We start from the raw sequence: 8,722 nt of genomic DNA, 5'->3' as shown, positions 1-8,722 counted from the left end.
CACGCCAAGGAAAGCTTGTGGGTCCACAGGTATGCTCTGCTCCAATCGTCCTCTGGAATATCATCTCCCAGTTCCTCTCCCCACCTACAGACAAAGTGAGGTTTATCCACCCTATTTCTCTGGTTCAGCATTTTATAAATGAGTGAGATGCCATGTCCAGGTGATGACCCCTGTAAAAATACTTTCTCAAAAGGAGTGGGGGGTGTCCTCATAATCTCCCTGTCCTGGTACGAGAGGAAAGATTTCAACTGCATATATTCCATCCAGGAGATCTCTCTCCCTGTCATTATGGGTTTTTTTAATCATTTTTTTCCTCTTCACATTCACCTTTTGACTAGTAGGATTATGCTACCTGCTTTACAGTATGAACACCATTATTATTTAATCTCATATTAGGGTTTCATCTGGTTACTGCTGTTTGCACTGCACTCGTTTAAAGGGAACTTGTCACCAGATTTTGGCCTTCTAAACTAAAACTAGCACCTTAAGCAGCGCCTGTGCTGCATTCTATAGAGGTACACATTACCCTCTCACGCCTCCTGTAAACCCCCATAAAACTTTTTATAAAATCGACCGTCTGGCATGTTAATTGTCCGGTCCGATGGACGTCCTAATCTGCGCTCCTTTCACCCTCTTCCTGTGCTTATCGATATGGCTCATGCAGGCAAAATCTCCATATTCCTGGCTCGCACAGGCACATTTTGCTCTGCCCTGTTGCGGGCACAGCCAAAAACATAGGTGTGCCTGCGCAAATCGGTGAGTTCTCTACACAGGCACGAGATTTTGCCTGGTGATGTGGATGAAGCAGGCGATGTCATCCACATTGCCGGGCAAAAGCTCGCGCCTGCGCAGAAAATTCGCTGGTTCGCACATGCGCACCTATGTTTTCAACCCTGCCTGTAACAGGGCAGAGCAAACTGCGCCTGCGTGAGCTGGGAATATGGAGATTTTGCCCTCCTACATGGATGGGGTCTGATGTATCATCCACATCAATTATCACAGGATGAGGGCGAAAAGAGGGACAGGAGATGCAGATTCGGATGCCCATCGGACCAGACTGGATAATTGTAGTGGTCATATTTGCTTATGGTTATATCATAAGCAAGTAAAATAAAGATTTTTTTTCTTTCCTATTCACAATTTAACAATTGGTATGTTGATCACGTTCTATCATTTAATGTTTACTGCATTCAGTCTTTTTGTCTTCATCCCTTCCCTTTTTCTATTGTTCATGTGGTAAATTTTTTTTTTATCTTTTTTTTTTTATGTTTGAATAAAGACTTTATTTTACCGACATGGTGTCATAGTTTGGGGTATTACTTTGTGTTGGTATATCATATTAAAGTCCAATCAATCACATTTAAGTTTGTGAGTGTCATGTGGAAAAGTTCATGAATAATTTTTCAAGACACTTTATAATCTGTGTGTGTATTACGCCCGTTTCACACATCTGGCATTTTGCCAGATCCGGCACACTCCAGTACATTGTTAATACTGTACAATGTCATCGCAGCAAGCTCTGGTCACATGCTCCGGTCACATGACAGCATGTAACCGGAGCTTGCCGCGATGCCCTTGTACTGTATTGCACTGCACTGTGCAGTGTGCCAGATCGGGCAATCCGGCAAAATGCCGGATGTGTGAAACTAGCCTTATTCGTTACTTGTCTAACAAGCTGCACTATACTTAGGTACATGTTTCTTTACTTTTTTTGCCTTCTTAGAAAATAATAATCAGTTGTAAGTAAAATGTTTTCTTAGTAATGCCTAGACTTGAAGCTTGTACCAGTTCAGCATGCGTATTCTGTACTTCATCAGCTATAAAAAGAGTCAGAATGTTTATTACCCCTTTAGCACCACATTTTTAGTCTTGTTGCTCATGATAAAACCCAGCCAACCTGCGACTTAGTATACAATATTCAATATTCTAAGCATTCAACATGCTTCTGTAATAAAACCTCAGAATGTTATAATTATGAAAGTAACAGAAACCTTTTAATTCTACATTGTGGTTTGAAAACAGTGGTGTAATTAGAGTTATATGGGCCCCAGTGCAAACTTTTGACCTAGGACAAGACCGGCATATTGGTTAGATGTATGGGCTCCTGTAATAATGTCCTCCGTCCTACCCACTATACTATAGTAATGTCGCCTGTCCTGTAATAATGTCCCACATATTATAATTATGTCCCCCATCCTGGTGCCTCCTGTCTTTGCCCTTTTCTGTAATAATATCCCCAACCCTGGTCCAATCCTATAATGTCCTCCATTGAGGCTCCCATCCTGTCCCTTGTCCTGGCCCCTGGTCCACCGTCCTGGTTTCCATTCTGTAATAATGTCCTCCATCCTTTAACCCTTTCACCCCTGGGAGAGTTCCAATTTTTTCATTTTTATTTTTTCCTCTCTTTCTTACAAAAGCCATCACTTTATTTATATTTTTGTCAATATAGCCATTTGAGGGGTTGTTTTTTTTGCAGGATGAGTTGTACTTTTGAACGACACTATTCATTCTACCCCATATTGTACTGAAAAATGGGGAAAAAAATCCAAGTGCGGTGAAATTGCACAACAAAGTGCAATTGAACGATTGTCTTTTGGGATTTTTTATTTACCAGGTTCACTATATGATTAAACTGACATTATGATTCCCCAGATCAGTACGAGTTTGTAGATACCAATCATGTATAGTTTTACTTTTATCCAAGTAATGAAAACAAATTCAGAAGTTTGTAAAAAAAAAAAAAAAGAATAGCGCTTTTGTCGTCATTATCTGAGACCCATAGTGTTCTCATTTTTCAGGATCTGGGGCTTATTTTTTGTGTCTTGAGCTGATATTTTTAATTATACCATTTTTGCATAGATGTGATGTTTTGATCGCCTGTTATCTTATTTTAATGCAATGTTGCGGCGACCAAAAAAAACTTAATTTTGGCTTTTGGAATTTCAGATTAATTAAAATAGAATCGAATATTAGAGTTGGAATGGACTTCCTGGGTCATCTAGTCCAACCCCCTGCTCAAAGCAGGATTCACTTAAGGGGGCTTTACACGCTGCGACATCGCTAATGCAAACTCTTTGGGGTCACGGAATTGGTGATGCACATCCGGCTGCATTAGCGATGCCGTTGCGTGTGACACCTATGAGCGATTTTGCATCGTCGCAAAAATGTGCAAAATCGCTCATCGGAGACATGGGGGTCCATTCTCAAAAATCGTTACTGCCTCAGTAACGAAGTTGTTCGTCGTTCCTGCGGCAGCACACATTGCTCCGTGTGACACCGCAGGAACGAGGAAGCTCTCCTTACCTGCCTCACGGCCGCTATGCGGAAGGAAGGAGGTGGGCGGGATGTTACGTCCCGCTCATCTCCGCCCCTCCGCTTCTATTGGGCGGCGGTTCAGTGATGCAGCTGTGACGTCGCTGTGACACTGAATGAACCGCCCCCTTAGAAAGGAGGCGGTTCGCCGGTCACAGCGTCGTCGCAGGGCAGGTAAGTAGTGTGACGGGTCTGGGCAATGTTGTGCGGCACGGGCAGCGATTTGCCCGTGTCCCACAACAGATGGGGGCAGGTACTCACGCTAGCGATATCAGTACCGATATCGCAGCGTGTAAAGCGGCCTTAAATCATCCCAGACAGATATCCGTCTAACCTCTTTTTAAAGACTTCCATTGAAGGAGAACTCACAACCTCTCGTGGCAGCCTGTTTCACTCGTTGATCACCCTCACTGTCAAAAAGTTTTTTCTAATATGTAATCTGTGCCTCCTCCCCCAAAATTGATTTTACATATTGTGATACCTTGGGCATTTCTACATGCACATAGACTGTCCCTATAAAACTTAAATACTTTATTAAATCACTTAAAACCACACTGTGATTACTAAAAGTGCACATGATAGATTACTAGCCCTCAATAGCTGCACCTATCTGTGCCATGCCTAACAGCGGGGGTTGGCACCCTAAAAATGCGATATGGCGCCCCCACTCCGCGACAACTTTCCCTGCTGCCCCTGAAGTCCCTGCCGGAAAAAAGGTGCAGTGCCTGAGATAAGTGCAACAAACAAATTGGTGTGGCAGGTGAACAGTAGGGAGGAAAATTCAAAAACTTATCTCATTGATATGAATAAAATGGTAATTTCAAGCCTCAACGCGTTTCTCCCAGACGTGGGAACCTCAGGAGGCCAATAGTAAACTACAATGGTGGTTTAGAAAAACCCTCTGTAGCCTAATGGCTGGTCCAAAGAGGGGATCCTGTTGATAAATAGCACACTGCAGACCCAAATAGTGCTGGTGTTCAAGGGAAAACACCCTATTCAATCAGATCACCTTGGGCATTTCTCAACGCAGAAATACCAAATATGTATATTTATTATTAATATTATTATTAGTAGTAATAGTTGATTCGCAATGGGGCAAAAAAAAAGGTGATTTGAACTTTTAGATTTTTTTATTTTTTAAAACTTTTCTTTTTACATCTTTTATTTAGTTTACTAATCCCCCTAGGGGACTTCATGCCTGCTCACTCCAATTGCTTGTGCTGATTAGAGCAATGCTTCAGCATAACTCTGATCAGCAGAAATGCTGCTCTCCTGTGAGTAGCGGCGCCCTGGCTCCACCCTGTCCTTCATCCTGGCTTCATCCTGTAATAATGTCCCTGTTTTGCCAAATTTTTAACACTAAGGTTCAGATACGACTTTAAAAAAGGCAAATAAGTAATTTTATTATAAAGGTTAATATGAAATATAAAATAAAAGGAAAAGTATGATACAGTATTGCGTACACCTTTCTATGTTCAACATATAATTAAGTACAGTTAAATACTTACATCACCAAGGAACTTTTGACATCATCTGTCTGGAACATCAGTCAGAGAAGCATGACAAAGACAGAGAAACTTCTGAAAATCCCAACAATGACCGGACGCCCCACAGTGGAGGTACATGAGCTTCTGTCTTTTCCATATTTCTCAGGTCTTAAATAGTGACTTGAACAAATATTACAAGCCTTATTGTGAATGTGTTGAATTTCTATGTCCTCTGGTGGCCGGCCTTTGAACTAAGTAGAGTTAGAGCTACACCTCAAAATCTCAGACAATGGGGCAATAAACCCACACAATTCAAATATCCCCAAAGTGAATTTCAGATATTTGAGCTAAGTACATCACAAAGTTTCTGTTACAATGCACATTGTCTGTCTGTGTATATAAAGCAATAACGCAAATGCACAAAAACCCTGAAGAATGCATAAGGTTTTTTTTCCACAATGAATCATTGTCTGTCTGAATTAACACTATGTTATAGTTTAACATAATGTATGAACTCAAAATAGCCATTTTTATATTTGCATTACAGTCCCCCATCCTTTAATTATGTCATGGGACAGGGCCCACCCCCATCCTATAATAATTTAATTAATTCATTAACAATGTCTCCCATCTTGGCCTCCTTCTTAGAATAATATCCACCATCCTCTTCCCCAATACGGTTTAAAAAATATAAACAATTCTTCACATATCTTTGCTCCCATTGCATGCAGCACCCTCTTCATCCACCATAGTTGGCGCACAGAGTCTGGTAGCACCACTCTGTATTAACACACACTGCTTATGACAGGCACTTCATGTTCACTAGGGGGTGTGTACGTCTTCTCCCTATATGACGTTGCTGTCACGATTCCTCCCCTCAATGAGTCTAGGACGCAATGAGTGACTGTCTACTGTGAATATGGAATCAGGGTGTTACCGGTGATTGCCCAGCGGCTTAGCTGAATATCGTCTCCCAGAATTCTGCAAGTCGTAGCATTCAGATTGAGAGTGCTGTTGGTCTGTATTCCTGTGCTTTGCTTGTACTGATTATTGCTTTCTGACCGCAGACTGTTGCCTGAGTTCTCCTCAATTTAAAAAAACAAAAAACAGTGTGGGATCCCCTCTATTATTGATAACCAACCAAGGTAAAGCAGACCGCTGGGGGTTGCAGCCCGCAGCTGTCAGTTTTACCCGAGCTGTGTTATCTAAAATCAGCTGGAACTCATGTCATTTTTTTAAATTATTCATTTATTTTTTTTCAAGTGGTGCGCCGGTCGTTCATCCCTAATACCAACCCCTCACTACACAGACACGTGCATATAGAAGTGCCAATTAAAACACAATACAAACTGCATACATTAATAAATAGATTTCTTGATCTAATGAGGCTGGTGCACTATTTTAATACGAACTGAACTCAAAATATTAATAATTTTGCATTATACCTGAATACTTAAAAAAAATTAGAGACGTTTTACAAGGATTTTCTAAGTAAGTTAACCTACTTCATAACGTCTAATTATTTAATAATGTAGTGTAAAGAGTGAAATCTGGATGATGCCCTGCCATTATAACAATAGATCCTACACCAAAAGTAGAACATTATGTGTAAACCTTATATAGGAGCGAAATATTTAGATAGTGATATAACAGATGTGGCATAACCGCACAATCCCTCTTGTTTAATGGGTAAAACCAAAATTGACACTCGTCATCTAAGATTATATCTCCAACACCAATAAATTCATTGTTTTTCTACAACTGACAATTACATTAAGTTTATTTGCATTTATTCATAACATCCTAATGGGATAAGGACTAATAAGCTGTCTAGATGGGGAGCAGAAGACAAATTTGGCAATGTTCCCGGTAATTTTCCATTGTAAATCTGCAAAATGTAGTTGCTTGTCCTAGGTATGTAGGAGAATGAAATATATAAATGTGCAAACAACCTGTTTTATTTCAGTAAGTCAGGCAGGATCTGAATATTTTATTTCCATTACTCCGCCTAAACCATCTATGGTCAAAAAAATCAATATCAGCACAACAGCAGCTTCATGAAAAAAATATAAGATTTTTGCGCTTCTTCCATTCAAAATGATTGAATTAGTGTTGGATGAAAAGTACAACTTCATTACAGTATGAGAAATGCCAGTGCACTCTGCAGCAATGTAAAGAGGGTGTAACTGAGGTGGAAACGGGACCCCATAATGATTTCTATTGCCAAAAATCTGCATGCCTCTGTAAAATCAGCACTATATGGAGATAAGGTATGCACACCAGTGACTATGTAAGGGGAATATATGAAAAGCAGAAACTGCTGTGTGAATACTGACATGAAAAATCCAATAGCTATATGTAAGAATAAAAATATGAAAAATGGAATCTGCATTACTGCCATGAACATATGAATAAAGAGAAATTTAGCTATTGAATTGATCAATGCAACAGAGCCCCAACACTACGCCAAAGTATTTCTCTACGTTGGGGTCCCTAGCTTGTGTGTGTCCTCTCATGCAGTTAAAAAACTTACCGTGTATGGGAAGCTGAGACCCAGGCTATATATGCGTATAATGTGGACTGGCTATTGGGTGAGGCCGGGTAAAGTCAGCGACGTATAGAGTTATAGTAAAAAGTTCATGCACCGCTATGGAAGCCCTAGTATGACTGTGTAAAATGTAGCTCTAAAACAGCCCTCTGCATTAGGCCATAAATGTAGATGTCTCTACAATGTCTCTGTATTAAGAGATATTACTAAGATAATTATAATCACTTGTACACGTCATTTCTGCAAGGTTTGTTGAAACCATATGGGCTATTAAAAAGGGAATCTGTCAGTAGGATTTCACTCTCAAGCTATTTATATGCGCATGTAGCACTTTTAATGACAAATCCAGGAATACCTTTACTTGAAGAACTATTTGTTCTTCTGTCATTCCAACTCTATTTCCCATCCAGTGCCACCTCCTCCCACTTGACTGACATATTCTATGCTGTGTGACTTCAGGCAAAGGAGCCTTCATTCAAGCAGGAGGAGTTGGTGCTGGGTGGGGAATAGAGCTGGAGGGACAGAGGGTTCAGATCTACAATAGCTCTTCAGCCTCATTTCTCAATAACAGAGGAATGGACTGGCAAAGTAAAGATATTGATAAATTCCTAAGCCTAAAATTGAGGAATTGCTTTTTTATATACTGGAGCAAATAGGTAAAATTGTGTTGAATTTTTAACTTTCAGGCTCTATATTTCATATCTCACCATCCACTACAGCTTTTAACGTGAGACTATCTTCATTTTATAGACAATCATCTTGGCTATCTCTTGCATAAATTGACTTGCAACTATTTAGCAATGCATATGATTAATTATGCAGATTTTTGTCATGTCACTGCATTGTTACTGTTTTGCCCCTGTTGGTGGAAAAATATTTTTTTCCTCTATAGTAGAAATTACCTGTTCTCACATTCACTACTAGCTTAGTGTGTTATTAGGTTGATTCCCAAGAGAAAAGTCCCTAGCTCAAATCAAGGAGCAGCCATGAAGAAGATTTCCCAAGAAAAATATAGCAAAAGAGAAAAGAAAAAGATAGCAGTCTTTCCATGAATAATATTGCCAATATAATTCAATACTTATTTCACTGGATATAAAGCTCTGGCAAAAATTAAAATTAAGAGACCACTGCAAAATTTTCAGTTCTGATTTTTCTCTTTATAGGTATATTTTTGAGTAAAATGTAAATTATTTTATTCTATAAACTACTGACAATGTCTCCGAATTTCCAAGCAATACATTTTGTATTTATTTTCTGAAAATGAGAAATGATCAAAATAACAAAAAAAAGCCTTGCTTTCAGACCTCAAATAATGCAAAAAAAACCAAGTTCATAATCATTTACAAACAACAATACTAATGTTTTAACTCAGGAG

This window comes from Anomaloglossus baeobatrachus, chromosome 3 (genome assembly GCF_048569485.1).
Source record: "Anomaloglossus baeobatrachus isolate aAnoBae1 chromosome 3, aAnoBae1.hap1, whole genome shotgun sequence".
Taxonomy (NCBI): Eukaryota; Metazoa; Chordata; class Amphibia; order Anura; family Aromobatidae; genus Anomaloglossus; species Anomaloglossus baeobatrachus.
Note: the sequence above shows the minus strand (reverse complement) of the source record.